The sequence below is a fragment of the Myodes glareolus genome, chromosome 17 (assembly GCF_982192425.1).
Source record: "Myodes glareolus chromosome 17, mMyoGla1.1, whole genome shotgun sequence".
In the NCBI taxonomy this organism is placed as follows: Eukaryota; Metazoa; Chordata; class Mammalia; order Rodentia; family Cricetidae; genus Myodes; species Myodes glareolus.
This window is the reverse complement of record NC_142042.1, coordinates 51,170,500-51,186,332: the sequence shown is the minus strand read 5'-3', so window position 1 is coordinate 51,186,332 and position 15,833 is coordinate 51,170,500. Positions and strand designations below refer to the sequence as shown.

General features: G+C 38.0%; 1 pseudogene; it reads left to right on the top strand.

Annotated features, from left to right (window-relative positions):
- The first annotated feature begins 12,155 nt into the window (after positions 1 to 12,155).
- LOC125406390 (protein SET-like) lies at positions 12,156 to 12,967 on the top strand (annotated as a pseudogene).
- The last annotated feature ends 2,866 nt before the right edge of the window (positions 12,968 to 15,833 follow it).

Here is a 15,833-nt window from a genome sequence, read left to right as displayed (position 1 = left end):
AGCCTGAATCTCTTTAGCTGGGAATATTTCTAATGATTTCATTGACTCAAATAACTTATGATCCTCATTCTGCACATACGAGTCCAAGATATAAAATTTCCCATTAATGACAATTCTCGTCCTTGGATATTACTTAGATGGCATGCAGAGTCTTCCTGGTGCTATTTGCTAACTTATCATACCTTTTTAAAAGATCTTGGTTGTCAATTTCAATTGACAAATTGTCAAATTGACAAATTGACAAATTCAAAGTATGAATTCTTTCAGATAATTTCTCAGCACCCTTTTGTAAGGATTTATAAACCATTGACATGGTTTCAATTTTGTCTGTGAAATTGCTGTTATCCTTTTCAATGGTATTAATTTTTTCAACTAACATGATTTTCAGTAGTATAAATTCTGTCAGCTAGCTGTTCATTATTAGTCTGGAAAGACTTTATCATTTATAAAAGTGCCTCATGCTTGACTCTGGTATCGAACCATCTTTTTTTTTTTTTGTAAATTTTATTAAATTATCAAAGTTTCCATTTCCGCCCCCCCTCCCAACACCCTCCCACTCCCCCCACTCCCCCCCTCCTTCCCCTCCATCCCCCAGGGCAGTCAGGGTTTCCTACCCTGTGGGAAGCTCCAGCTCCCTCCCCCTCCCTCCAGGTCCAGGAAGGCGAGCGTCCAAACAGACTGGATCCCCAAAATCCAGCATATGCAGAGGGAACAGGTCCCAGTGTCATAGTCAATGGCTTTTCAGAAAGACCCCGGGCCCCAGCAGCACAGACAATAAGAGAAACAATGAATAAATGGGATCTACTGAAACTGGGAAGCTTCTGTAAAGCAAAGGACACTGTGAGTAGGACAAAAAGGCTGCCTTCTGACTGGGAGAAGATCTTCACCAACCCCTCATCAGACAAAGGTCTGATCTCCAAAATATACAAAGAACTCAAGAAACTAGGCACTAAAACTCTAATTAACCCAATTAAAAAATGGGGTACTGAACTTAACAGAGAATTCACAACAGATGAACTTCGAATGGCCAGAAGACACTTAAGGTCATGCTCAACCTCCCTAGCGATCAGGGAAATGCAAATCAAAACCACTTTGAGATACCATCTTACACCTGTCAGAATAGCTAAAGTCAAAAACACCAACGATAGCCTATGCTGGAGAGGATGTGGGGTGAGGGGAACACTCATCCATTGTTGGTGGGAATGCAAACTCGTGCAGCCACTGTGGAAATCAGTGTGGAGGTTTCTCAGGAAACTGGGAGTCAACCTCCCTCAGGACCCAGCAATACCACTCTTGGGAATATACCCTAAAGATTCCCTAACATACTACAAAAGCATTTGTTCAACTATGTTCATAGCTGCACTATTTGTAATAGCCAGATCATGGAAACAACCTAGGTGCCCCTCAATAGAAGAATGGTTAAAAAAGGTGTCGAACCATCTTTTTAAGGATATATTATGAAGGACAAAACTAAGTCTCAATGCCAGGACAATGGATGTATCAGAAAAAAATCACATGAGCCTTGCAGAACACCACCAATAGTGTAAGCAAAAAGGTTTTAAAATTCCTAGGTGGTGATATTGTCTGTCATAATTTAACTTTAAAATTTATTGATTTATTTATCAATCAAATGAACGTACCTAGTTTTGGGTCTTCAGTAAACTGTTGCAGCTGTAATAATCTTTATTGGCCAGTAGGTGTCACAGTTGTGGGTATGCATGAAAGAAAGACATGAGAGTTCTGGTTGTTTCTGCAGTGGCAGAGCTAGGTTCCACATTGTCAGTGTCTTTATATGTTAAAATATGCAGTTAATTTTATTCTGTACACAGAGAAGGATTTTTGGTGGCCAGACTATCAGGGAACCCAGAGATCTTGAGCCATGAACACAAAGCATGTGTGGGGCAGGTGGTGTGTGGGGCCTGGGTGCCAACTGGAGAGGTTGCAGTGGCTGGTGGGCTGAATAAGATAAGGATTGCTGTAGGGAAAAACATTCTAGGGCTGGCGGACCCTGGGAAGTTGCCAAGTCATAGCACTGGCAAGACGAGTGGGCAGGGGTATCGGCTTCACCTCACATGGTTGGTGGCTCATTCTCTTCTACCCACACTGGGTGCCAGATGCAGTATATCACAATAAACTAGTCCCACACTGTCTCAGAATTGAGTATAGAAAGGGGTTCTTTATTTAGGGGTAGACTCACAGACCATCAGTCCTTTGCATGAACAAGGAACAGGAACCAAATCTAGCCACCAAGAGAGAGAATTCATGTTTCTACATCTGTTTTTATACTACCCCAATAACATGCCCAAAGTGGTCCAGCATCTCAAAAGCCATTGACTGAAGAAGTTCACACAGCAAATGAGAGCTTCTTTTCCTTCTTCCACAATTCTGTCTCTGTGTCTGTGGAGGAGAGAGTTCAGAAAAAACTCTCAGAATACACTCCAGTGACCAAACCCAGAAAGATAAAATTTATTATATATTTGATTTTATCAGTGTGTAGTGCCTACAAGTGAATGTCATTAACTCTATCCCTTCTGAAATTCAAATTTTAATATTGATTATGAATCTAGTTATCTCTGATTTATAGATGCATATATTCTTCTATATTTTTTCTCACTCCACATCACCTATTCTAATCTAAAAGTTTCTGTCTCTAATAACCTAAAGCACATTCTTTTCATTCACTAAAAAGTTTTTTTTATCTCATACAATATATCTTTATTACAATTCCGCCTGTCTCTTTTCCTTCTCCCACTCCATCCTCAAGAATTCACTCCCTTTCTGTATCTCATTAGAAAAGAGTAGACTTATTGCCATTTTCGATGAGAAACCGAAGAGGCATGGATGGTGGAAGGGGGTGAGGGTAGGAGGGGAAGAGGGAGGAGAAACTGCCATCAGGATGTAATATATGACATAAGAATAAATTTTAAAAAAGGAAAAGAGCATGCTTTTAGGAGATAAAAATAAATATGACAGAACAAGATACAAAATAAAACAAGCAAGCATAGCATCAAGGCTGGAAAATGCAACCCGACAGAAGGAAAAGAACCCAAGAACAAGCGCAAGAATCAGAGACTCACTCATTCATACACTCAGGAGTTCCTTAAATATATTAAGATAAAAGCTATAATATATACACAGAAGACCTAGAGAAAAACACCTTCTTCTCCTGGTGTCCTCCATTTTCTATGGTTCTCATACTCTTTCAACTGCCTCTTCTGTAGAGTTTCCTCAGACTTGAGAGGAGGTATTGGATGTCGATGCAACATTTAAACTGTTTATTCCAAGGGCTACTTCTTTCTTTAATGTCTGGCTGTGGGTCTGTGCTTTTGTTAGTAACCAATTGTTTTAGGAATAATCTGAGTTGTTTGGGTATTTCCATTGAACTCCCTTATCCAAGAAGTCAATGGAATACAACTCAGGCCCAGTACTTGAAGCTTCATTTTGACATTTTTTAAATTCTATGAATAGTAATAAACATACAAGCAATGTCATTTCTTCTGTTGATTTATTGAGGTGTTGACATGAGAAAGCAAGACAAAAATGTGTAAATGTACATTGGAAACGTTTAAAAATGTATTATGTTTATTATAAAAGATCTGAAATAGATGTAAGATATACCTACATTGTATATTTTTTGTAGGAAGCACGTGAAGCTTTTGAGCAATAATCCCTTGAGAATGACTTGCCTAGGCCATTAGTTACTGTCACCATATCTGTAGTCTTCACCATCCAGGCTGGTTACAAGTTCCTTGAATGTTCCAAGTAAGTGAGACTCTGTCTTCAGGATTTCTGTGGGAGTTAAGGTAGAAGGCACATTTTTCAAAGCTTTCCTGAGGAAATTGTTTATGGGCATTGTTGTGGCTGTGTTTTTTTTTTTTTTACTTATGCATGAAAAATGGTCTTCAGAACTGATTTTATTTATTTTATAAACACTTTATTCTTTAAATATTTTTGTACATTTGTACAACAAATCTTGATCTTTTGCATTCACCAATATCTTCCTCAAAATCAACTTAATGTCTTTTATATCTATGAATCCCACATTTCCTGTTTTCAGTTCTTGTTTATATTAATACCCCAATACCAATGCTCATATGTGCATGGCTGGAGATCATTGATTGGATCACAGTCAATGGATATTCCCAGGAGAGCCTGAAACTAGTTCCCTCACCAACTATTAAGTAGCAAAAGTTTCTTCACAATGTGTGGGGCTTGGGAGGAAAACTGTTCCACCCATGCTTTAACTCTAGCTGAATCGATATTGTGTGCAGCTCATGCAGGCCACCACAGCTGCTGTTAGGTAATATATTAAACAACTACATTTGATTCAGGAGCTAGCATTACATCAGAGTCATAAGAGAAGCATTTCTCCATCTTCTTTCCTTTCTTTCTTCCTTCCTTCCTCCCTTCCTTCTTTGCTTCCTCCCTTCCTCCCTCCCTCCCTCTCTTCCTTCCTTCCTTCCTTCCTTCCTTCCTTCCTTCCTTCCTCCCTTTCTCCTTCCTTCCTTCTTTTCTTCCTTTCTTCCTTCCTTTCCATCTTTCTTCCTTTCTTCCTTCCTTTAATAGCAATAAATCTTTTTCACTTCCTATACTGCAGAATTCTTTGAGCCTTGATTATAAATGGTGTTAGTAGAGATGCTTCTTCTACAGTTGAGAATTCTGGTTTATTTGGATTATGTATTTTAACCAATAGTGAGTTTACAGATTAATCACTTAACTTTAAAAAGATCGGATTATTTAAAAGAAGTTGGATGAGTATAATATCTATAGACACAAAACATATTTTTAAATCAGTTTAAATAGCATGACAATCTAAAAAGACAACTAGAATTCATCCCCTCTTGGTCCTATGATTTCTTAAGGAATGAACTGTTAGCCAGATTTACAGTATCATTTATGAAATCTATTCCACTACATGCCTCATATCTAATCATGAAGCAGTTTATTGTCTCCAAACCATCATGCCTTTGATGAACAATTTGGCAAGAATGCTGGTATTATAACATGCAGTATCTAGCACTGGGTAAGACCACTGATGTATTTCTCCTCCAGCAGCTTACCCCAAGTTTTTATCACCATTTAGGCTTGCCAAGAAAGAGAGCTTGTAACTTTTAGGTTGATTCTTCTATGTCTAAAGATGATAGATGTGATCAGTTATGTGATTTTGCATCAAGTAACAGTGAGTCTCCTGGACCAATGGGAACATGTTAGATTGTTCTGGGTGCCTGCAGGACAAATAAGTTGTCAGCAAGTGTCCCATGCTTAAAATTTATATTTTAATTTAAAAATCTATGTATTTTTGAAGCAGTATTATACTCATGCACAACACTTCTGTTCAGATGTGTTCTGTATATTGTAATATTAGTTAGATTACAAGCTAATGAAATGACTGGAAGCTATACCATATCATTTATATTGTACTAAGTCACTCTGTAGTCCCTCCTCTCCCAAAATTTCCTGGCTGACTTGAACTTTATAACAATTTAACTCCTGACTCTTTCATTTCACTGTTGTTCTATTATCACTTGGAAATAATGATTTTCCATGGAGAAATGAACATAACTTGGCACATAGTTTTTTTCAATACACTTAGTTACATATAAAATGAAAGAAGAGGAGAATAGGAAAGAAATAATCTTACATGGATATGGACAATTAGAAGTTTTACAAAATTTTAATTTAAATGAAGAGTGATTTTTAAGACTTTCCTTCTTGACTCTGTCTCTTGACTTTATTCAGGTTCAGGGCATATCATTTAATTTCTATGGTTCTCAGGATGGCTACACCATAGCAAATAGTCTCCTTTACAAATTGCCACCTGGCTCTGGAATCAATGCCTACCTCGATATGGTATGACTCTGAAGAGTTTCATAAGGAACAGAGAAATCACCTATATGCTTGGAAATTTGTGCAGGAGCTTATGCCATTTAGCATAGTTGAAAAACAATTACTCAACAATATACTTGGGGAGACAGATCTTATTTATTAGCTATCAACATCACATAATTTAAGCTTTCAGAGCAGGGAATTAACCTATAAAAACTTTGATCTCCCCACATGCTTCACCACTAAATTCTACCTTCTGCCACTACAGGATCACATCATGATCTAGTAGAATTAACACAACTTTAGGTGATCAATCTGTGATAATCTTTGTAACTTAATCTGGTCATGTGACCTACAAGAACATATTGGCTTTTGCTGGGATCCACTTTGTCTCCTGAGAAAGGAGGATAAGAACAGCATGCTCCTTATATGTTGAGCACTATTCCCTTTGCAAACATTCCAAAGAAGACTCAGAAATCAGCACTTGTTATTTGGAGTTGGAGAAGGACCATAGTCAGTTTATTCCTTGACTTTTTCCTTGGCCTATTTCTTCTGTTAATCTTCGTTTTCTTTCAAAGCAACAGCTTCAGGATAAGAATGTCATGCCAAAAAAATAGCAAGTATATTGCTTCACTCCGATTTATCATTCACTTTCTGCTTCCATGTCACAGGCACAGGAAACACAAAGGATATATTTAAGAAGGAATGCCTTCTTATTCTTATTTAGAAGTACCTCCAGTCCATAAAGTCTATTGATGGTTGTAGACACATGGGATAAATACTCCTCATATTGTTCTAGCCTAAAAAAACAGAGAAAGTTATATCAAACCAGAGTCACACAGAGCTTCAAAACCCAATTTAATGGATTAATATTATACATTAGCTCCTACCTCCAAATTTATGCTTTCTTTGTAAATAGCTGTATCAGCTTGGGATCCAGAGTTGCAACCAATGGCCTATGGAGTCAGATCTCATTCAAACTACAATAAGTTTTCATGATGAAAAGCATTATGTTGTATGAATTCAGGCCTTAAGGACAGGATTTCTCTGTTTAAATCAAGGTTGCGATGCTTCTAACTGTGATCTTTGCCATTGATTTCTTTATTTTTCCTTATTATCATCAATGGTAAAAGAGATACTAAAATTGAGTCTGCAAGTAGGGATGATTTGGACTATGCTGCTTTTAAGTGGTAAAATACTAGCAATATAACAAAGGTCACTTAGGCAATTCTAGTCATGCTCACATTGAACACAAACCAAGGTTTACTTCTATGTTGTCAGTAATAAATTTTGAATGGAAAATAGAATGAATAAACATTCATAACATCCAGTGATTCTAAAAAAAAACCCAACTAAGTATGTGTAAGTGTTCTTGATTCTATGATCAAATATCTACTTTTTGCAATAATATGTAAATAAAATACTGACTGCTAAAATGTGTGCCTGCCTGCAACAAAAGCGGGTTTGTTTTGGTTTGGTTTGATTTGGTTTTTTGGGGAATGTGAGATCTTATAGAAAGTCAACTTGGGGAATAATCTTTGAAAGGAACCTTTTAAAGTCACTCCCAAAATTTAAAACCACCCATCTCCAAAAGAATCTTCAGATATTCTTTTTAAGATTTATTTACTCATTTATTGCATTATATGGGTGTTTTGTTTGCATGTATGTCTGCATACCATAAAAGACGGCATCATATCCCACTGAGCTATAGTTATAGATGGTTCTGAACTGCCATGTGGGTGGTGGAAATTGAACTCAGGGCCACAGAGCCATCTGTCCAGTTTCTAAACTGACCATTTCTAAATGAACAGTAAGAGAGTGCTAAAGTGTTATATGAGAACAATGGAAAGTCATTTCAACAGTTAATTGTTTCCATAAGGGAGGAACCGTGAGGTGTTTCATAAGACTTTCACCTTGGTTTATCTCAATTTTCATTCTTATCCCCACATTGTGAGTAGTTAGTCCACATGGGAAGGATATTGTTCTTTAATGTTCCTTAAATTCAATACCCTGGTGGAAAGGTCGTTATTGAGAATATACAATAGTTCATTAGTATCAGCCCTGAGTAGAAGAGAGGCTTCTTTTCAATCTACCCATAGTCAATATCTGTAGATTTTCTTTGACTATTGAAGTGAAATATTTTGAGAGCTATTTCTGTGATGTACTTGTTCTCCCTAATGCTGCTGCTATCTCTACAACAGGCACAAGAAAACTGTGTAGTTCTTTGTGACATGCCTGGCTTCTAGGAGAATGATAAAGAATATCTTGCCTAAATGTTCTTAAAGAAAAAAGTCTCTAAACCTAAATTCTTCTATCCCTTTCTTGTCTGAAGGCCAATTAATGCCTTGTAGATATTCAGATCATTTCATGAGTTCGTCAAAACCTTGTCCCAAATCTCAGGAAAGACACTGATTATGTGAGTACACAGGAGACAGTTGATGTTTTCCAGGGTTAAAAACTCTAGGCCTTGCTTGGGGATAGGGTGTCAACTGGTGGGCAGTGCTTGTAACTTAGAAGGGTATAACAAAGAAATACCTGTGTAGGGATTATAGATTTTTTAAGAAACCACAGATTTCTAAAGAACTTTCCTGGTTGGGGGTAAGAAACAAGAGAAGAAAGCATGAGAACATCAGGCATAAACTTCAGTAAGAAATGCTGGGTATTCTGTGATAAAGATCTCCTTAGACATACCCGCACCCTTACAAGAGAAGCAATTAACTTTAGAAGCCATTGCCTATGGCTAAAATAAATTGCAGACACTGGTAAATTGTGACTTTGCTGTTTCTAAGCACTTTATTATTAGTAGCAATGACTGGTGCTTAATTAGTACGTAATTGCTACTCATTATGAGGAGACTACTTACTATTGTTTCCTTCATTTTATTCACTGGGAAACAAACACTGAAGGGAGATTATATAAGATTACTTGGCTCTTGTTATAACACCCAAACCCCAAAATATGGAAAAATGAACTTGTGACAGGAGTTAAAAGTCTCCATGTTAACTAGAATATGTCATGTAACTCATCTCTGTGTTGGCTAGATGATTGTAAGTTGGGATGGCTAGGTAAAAAAAAAACAAAGACATCTTAAAATTTGCATGTAAATGGATGGAACTAGAAAAAGAATACCTTGAGTGAGGTAAACCAGACTCAGAAAGGTGAGCATGGTATGTAGTCAATTATAAGTGGATACTAGCTATAAAGTAAAGGACAAGGAGCCTATAGTCCATGACCCTAGAGAAGCTAAGTAACAAAGTATACCCTAAGAAAAACATATATAGATCCACCTGGAAAGAGGAAATAGACAAGCTCTCCTGACAAAATTGGGAACATGAAGGTAAGAGGAGAAGGGAGGGCAGAAGGAGAAGAGAGGAATAAAAGGGGAGGGGGAGGAAAACTTGAGGAAACGGGATAGTCAAGATGGAGGAAGGACAGAGATGAGAGCAAGGAATAAGTGATACTTTTAAAGATGCTAAAACACTAGAGAATAACTTGACTCAAGGGCATGGAATATAAATATGTCCTGTTACTGAGTAAACAAGTAGAGATTTGACTTCATGTAGCCTACTTTTACACCCTCTGTCTCCTCTTCTATGTCTTTTCAGATTTTCCTTGAGTTTTATTACTCCATTATATTCATTTTTATGGTGCATACAAAAATCAATACTTTCTGAGAATTCATTATTGTCAGGAAAATAATACTATGTGGATCTTCCTTCAGTAGAAGGAAAAAATTTTTTCCAAACACAGGAATCATATTAACAGGCTGTATTAATGAAATAGCTAACAATTTTAAAGATTATTTATGTACAGTAGACAGCAAGAGAATAAAGGAACTAATTATTTTTTCCACTCTTTGTCAATCAAGCATATTGACTAATGTACCACTCACTCACTCTTATAAGTCACCCGTTTACTCATTAAAGAACATGGTGTTTACTTAAAGAAAACTGTGGGTGGTTGTGACATATTCTTTGTATTCAAGTTTATTACCTCATTTTCTCATTAATTTTCCTATTTATATTCCTCTTCTCTGTTCCAGTCTTTACTCCCAAGTCCTATACTGAGTGATTCTTCATCAATCTACAACATAATTCTACTGGCCACCAGATATTGAGTCTAGTGCATAGTGCAATTGAGATGATTGTTTCTCCTACACCAGAATCTTTTGTTTTAACCACACTTCTGCGAATAACTCCAAAACTGACCAGGTCTCTTAGAATACTATAATCCTATTGACTGTTGTCTTCCTCTGCCCTCTACAAAGGGTTTGTATTTCCCTTCTTCTCATGATTCTTACTTGTGGGTCATGAAATCTATCTTCTTCTCCTGACTCTTACTTGTATTCCCTATCACCAGTGCTCCAAGAAATTATTGTAGTGAAGGTTTGTTCAAGGTTTTTCCTTTTCTTTTCAGTTCTTAATCTAGTCTCCTTCTTGACCCAATTCCATGTGCATGGAGTTGCCATTAATGGATTCCAACTGTCTCATAAAGACAAGTATTTCTCATTTCCTATCATCAAGACTCCATTCAATCCGTCTTTCTAAAGATGTGATGGGAGGAGTAAGAGTTTAAAAAAAGAGTAACTACTGAATGAGCACGTGATCAAACTGGATTCTCTGAATGTGGCCGGATTGTGGACTGTCTGAGAAGCCATTGACCATGGCACTGGGACTTGTTTCCTCTGCATGTTCTAGATTTTTGGGATCCTAGTCAGTTTGGATGCTCACCTTCCTGGACCTGGAGGGAGTGGGGAGGAACTTGAACTTCCCACAGGGCAGGAAACACTGACTGCTCTTAGGGCTGGAGAGGGAGGAGGAGAGGGAGTGGGGGGAATGGGGGAGTATTGGGAGGAGGGGTGGAAGTGGAAACTTTTATAAATTAATAAAAAAAGAGTAACTAACCTTAATCTACTGTCCAGAGGGAAGGTTATCAACTTAGTCTCAGGATAGGGACAGGGTGCTAGCAATTACTTGCCATAGATTTAGGGGGCTAACTTTTGCTTTCTGTAACTTATTCTAGGATGTTTTGTTCTCTTTTTTTGTCAAAGTGAAAAATCCAGTCTGACCTAACACATGGATATGAAGGACATATTAAGTCTGATGTGTTAAGACCAAATTCCTTATTCTAGGGTCAACTTCTTATCTGAAACCACATGGGACACTTTGGCATCAGTGACTACTCTGCAATGATGCCTAAAAAGCATCTGAGCGAGAGTTTAGCAATAAAGGTTCGAACAGTAGTTCTCAACCAGTGGGTCACAAATGTTTTTGGGTCAAATGACTTTCACAGAGGTCATATCAGAGGTCACATATCAGATATCTTTCATATCAGACATTTACATTATAATTCATATCAGTAGCAAAGTCACATTTTTGAAATAGAAATTAAAAGAATTTTGTGGTTGGAGGTCACCACATGAGGAATGATATTAAAGCCTAAAGAAGGTTGAGAACCACTAGTTTAGAAGTTTAAGTTTGTGTGCAGAAAGACAGTAAAGTAAGGAGTTAAAATAGAGAAGAGGCTTGAAGTTGGGAAATAGTTTCAACCTTTTACCATTTTGTTTTGTTGATCTGTGCAAGTCAGGTATCACTCAACCCCCAATCCATCTCTTACTACTGCAAGACACTTTTTCCTGAACTAGCCTACTGTGACCACCAACCCTTGGCCTCTCAGTGCAGGTCCTTTAAGAGGCCAGCAACAGTGTGAGGGCTGGCTGGGTCTGCTGTGCCACAAGTCATTGACTGATCAAGTCACCTGTTCAGGGCTTTGTTGATGGTGTTTTTTCCTACTACTCCATTTGCCTACAAAATCCCTTGCTATTATAGAAACAATACAGAAAAAAATCAGGCCTTTCATCCAAAATACATTGTCAGGGGACTCAAACTCATTCAGCTTACAGACGTAAGGAGTGGAGGTTTCTAACAAGGGATCTAATAATCCTAAATATGATAAGAGAGGAGGAACACTTGGCTCAGTCAAAGGAGCTGGAACAACTTGAGATACTTTGATAACTCTACCATCAAAAATTGAAACTTCCAGCCGAGCTGGGTGTTGATGGCGCACACCTTTAATCCCAGCAACTGGGAGGCAGAGGCAGGCAAATCTCTGTAAATTCGAGGTGAACATGGTCTACAAAGCTAGATCCACGGCAGCTAGTATTGTTACACAGAGCAACTCTGTCTCAAAAAAGAAATTGAAACTTCCTCTTCTTCCTCTGAGATATCATGAAGTGAAAGTAAATTAAAAACTGAAGATGTCCTGCAAGTTTCTTCCTGCTGTGTGCATCTGGCTTCTGGACTCTGGGTTCTAGTCACATTCCTAATGCCATGGCCCCCAAATGGCAATCTGCGCTCCTGCCTCAGTTCAAGAAACCCAAATCGGCTCCTGGGAAACTGGAGGACAAGTCGGCCTCTCCCAGCCTGCGGAAGGGAGAGAAAGAAGAGCAAGAAGCAATTGAACACATTGATGAAGTACAGAATGAAATAGGCAAAAATAATGAACCAGCCAGTGAGGAAATACTGAAAGTAGAACAAAAATATAACAAACTCTGCCAACTGTTTTTTCAGAAGAGGTCAGAAATGATTGCTAAAATCCCAAATTTTGGGGTAACCACCTTGTCAATCATCCACATGTGTCTGCACTACTTAGGGAGGAAGATGAAGAGGCTCTGCATTATTTAACCAGAGCTGAAGTCACCAAATTTGAAGTTATTAAATCAGGTTACAGAGTAGATTGTTATTTTGATGAAAATCCAAAGAATTTTATTTAAATGGGAGTGGTGACCTGTCCTCAAAATTCACTGAAATCAAATGGAAATCTGGAAAGGATTTGACAAAATGCTCGCATCAAACACAGAATAAGCCAGCAGGAAGAGACAGCACAAAGAGCCAGAGAGCTTCTTTACTTGGTTTACTGACCACTCTCATGCAGGTGCGGATGAGTTAGGAGAGGTCATCAAAGATGACATTGGGTCAAACTTCTTGCACAGTACTGTTTGGGTCCTGATATGGACGATGAAGAAGGAGAGGAAGAAGATGATGACGATGATAAAAAAGAAGGCTTGGAAGATATTGATGAAGGGGATGAAGATGATGATGAAGAGGAAGAAGGAGAGGAGGATGAAGGCAAGTATGACTAGCACAGAAGACTGATGGATTCCAACCTCTTTTTAATTTTCTTTTTCTTTTTTAAATTTCTCCAGTCCCTGAGAGCAAGTTTCAGTCACTTCCCCACAGCCACAATCCTGCTTGTGCTCAGTTGCCCTGTTTTTGAGATCTGGCTTCTGAATACCATGATTCTCAACTTATTTTGGGGGAAATGTCTTGAGCAATATAAAATGGGAAAAGAATCTCCATTGCTCTGTTCTCTGTTCTACATTAATTTTTATCCTTTCTTGTTTCAAACTGTGGATTCACCACCACCACAACCACCACCACCATGGTCTGTGCGAAAAAAGAAAAGCCCTCCAGCCCCTTTGACTCTGCTGGAGCCTGGGGGCTGCTAGGCCCCGGTGTAGTAGTGCATAATATTCTAGCTTTTTTCCTTTCTCTGCATATTGGGCTCAGAGATTATACTGTGCCTATGTGAATACAGAAATTTAGCATTTTAACATGTATCTGTCTACTTTCTCTTGTTTAATAAAAAGAAAAAAGAAAAATGGGGGATATAGAAGATCAGCAAGGTTGGTTTTGAGGTGTCTGAGAGAGTAAGTGGGCACTGTGACAACATGGCTTCTCCTTTGGCATGTTTAATTGTGATGTTTAATAGACATCCTCGCAGTTTAAGATGACACATTTAAAATAAAATTCTCTCCTAACGATGACTTGAACCCTGCCAGTCTATGGGAGAATCAGCAGAACCTGTAGGGGTTGATTTGGAGTTCACATTCCCTGTTGTATCTTTATTTTTAATTTTTTTATGTCTAGTTTTTTGGTTTCACTGGAAGGAAAAAGATGCTCACTTTAAATGTTGCAGTGTACAAGTTGTATTGTTACAATAAAACCAATGTGTATGCACGCTCGAACGCGCATGTGCACACACACACACACACACACACACACGCACGCACAAAATGAAGCTGCTTTCTCATCCTAAGGGCCTTTTTTCTACTATTTATTTATTTTCTAATCTTTAGTCCCCCTGTCTCTTTTGGAGAAGATTGTCTGAAGAAACTTTTCACTTTTGGTCTAAGCAATTTCTGATCAAATTCTACAGCACAAATCCATCAACAGGAAACCCATTTTGAACTCACAGGTGATATTTTGTATTTAAACTTTCACTTACAGCAGAGGTGAGCAAGGCATTTGGAAAGAGAAAAGAGGTCATTGTAACCCGACTGTCCAATGATTTACTTATGCTTGTTCTACCGTTTTTTTTTTCTAACAGGTGACTACGAGACTCAATATGTGTGCATATATATATATATATATATATATATATAGAGAGAGAGAGAGAGAGAGAGAGAGAGAGAGAGATAATGGTAATAATCACTCTTTATAATTTCTCATCAATTTGAGCCCCAATTTGGGCATCACTTCACAAATGTCTCAGGGATAAGGGTCCTGAATGGCAGAGGTGCTGAGGGAGCAGTAAGACCAGAGAAGAAAAATAAAGAATTCAAAAGCAAAACCTAGAGCAAGAAAGTTTTGCATAACCTTATGGATTATTCCAAACAAGTTTGAATAAATGTACATCATATATACTTCTTTCTGGGGAAGAATAGGCCAAGGTCAGCAAAGAGCTGAATCAAAAAATGTTGACAAAAACAACAGAGGATACCTAAGACACATTACCTAAGGTGATAAACCAGAAAAATACAGCCACTCATATAGGGGGTCCCAGTTATGGAAACCTTTACTACTTTGAGGCCCTGGCCCCAGCTGCAAACCAAACCTTATCAAGTCTGTCCCTGTTTAAGGCTCTCTCCATCATTTCATCAGGACCTTGGAGAAAGCCTTGGGTTGGTCTGACACCAATAAACGGAAGGTATAGGGTTGAGAATGAGTATCCCAAAACTAAAGATATATGAAGAAACCACCAGTTTATAAAAGAAATTTAAAATATTATATTTAAAGATAGTTTGATCAATATGCATGATCAATCCAAGAAAGCATGAGCTATTTAATGAAAATCTCAGTACTATGCATGTGATCTGTTCCTATGAGTTACTGGTCAGGGGTGTACCAAAGCACCACAAACAATATAGGCTATTATAACTGCTCTTGGTTACTCACCATAACTGAGTGGAATGCTAAGATTCTATCGCCAAAGATACCTGCTTTGTGGGTATCAATTTAAAACTGATCAAAAAACACTCTCCTTGATAGCTAGCTGTCACAGCACTTGAATGTGCCAATTATGCTGCTATAAAGAAAGATACCAGTGGTTCTCCCCAGTAATGGCCCACACATTCGACAATACCAACCTACCAGGCAAGGGGTACCCACTGAAGCAATTATAAGCATAAATGTTCTGGTGTAACAAATGATTGTTTGGTTGTATTTGAGGCCTATACACAGGATAAATTTTTTGTCTGCTATTGTCAATCTTATCAGAAGCCCATTATTGGGTCAAGCATAGACACAAGGGTGATCCTACTGGTGTTGTTTCTTTAGTCATATTGTCAAACTGCCTTCTTAATGTTTATGCTGATAACGGATAATTGTATTCCTTTCAGTCTTCATCAGAGAAAAGCAGAGATGAATTAACTGGCTAAAGTGCTGAAGAAAAGTATTGCTGTGAGTGTTTAGATGTAGAGGGGATATCTGTCTCAACATACTTCTATACAAGACCGAGAACTTTGTGGAAGAGTAGGTATAAAGAATTAAAATCTGGAGGGCTAGGGTCATAGCTATGGCACAATGACTTTTAGATATTGCATTGTGCACATCTATTAACATCAGCTATGGTTGCCTGTACCAAACCTGCAGAAGATCAAAGTAATCAAGATTTCATGTCGATGTGAAAAGGTATCTGTAGGCCCCACATTTCATGGAAGAGCTATC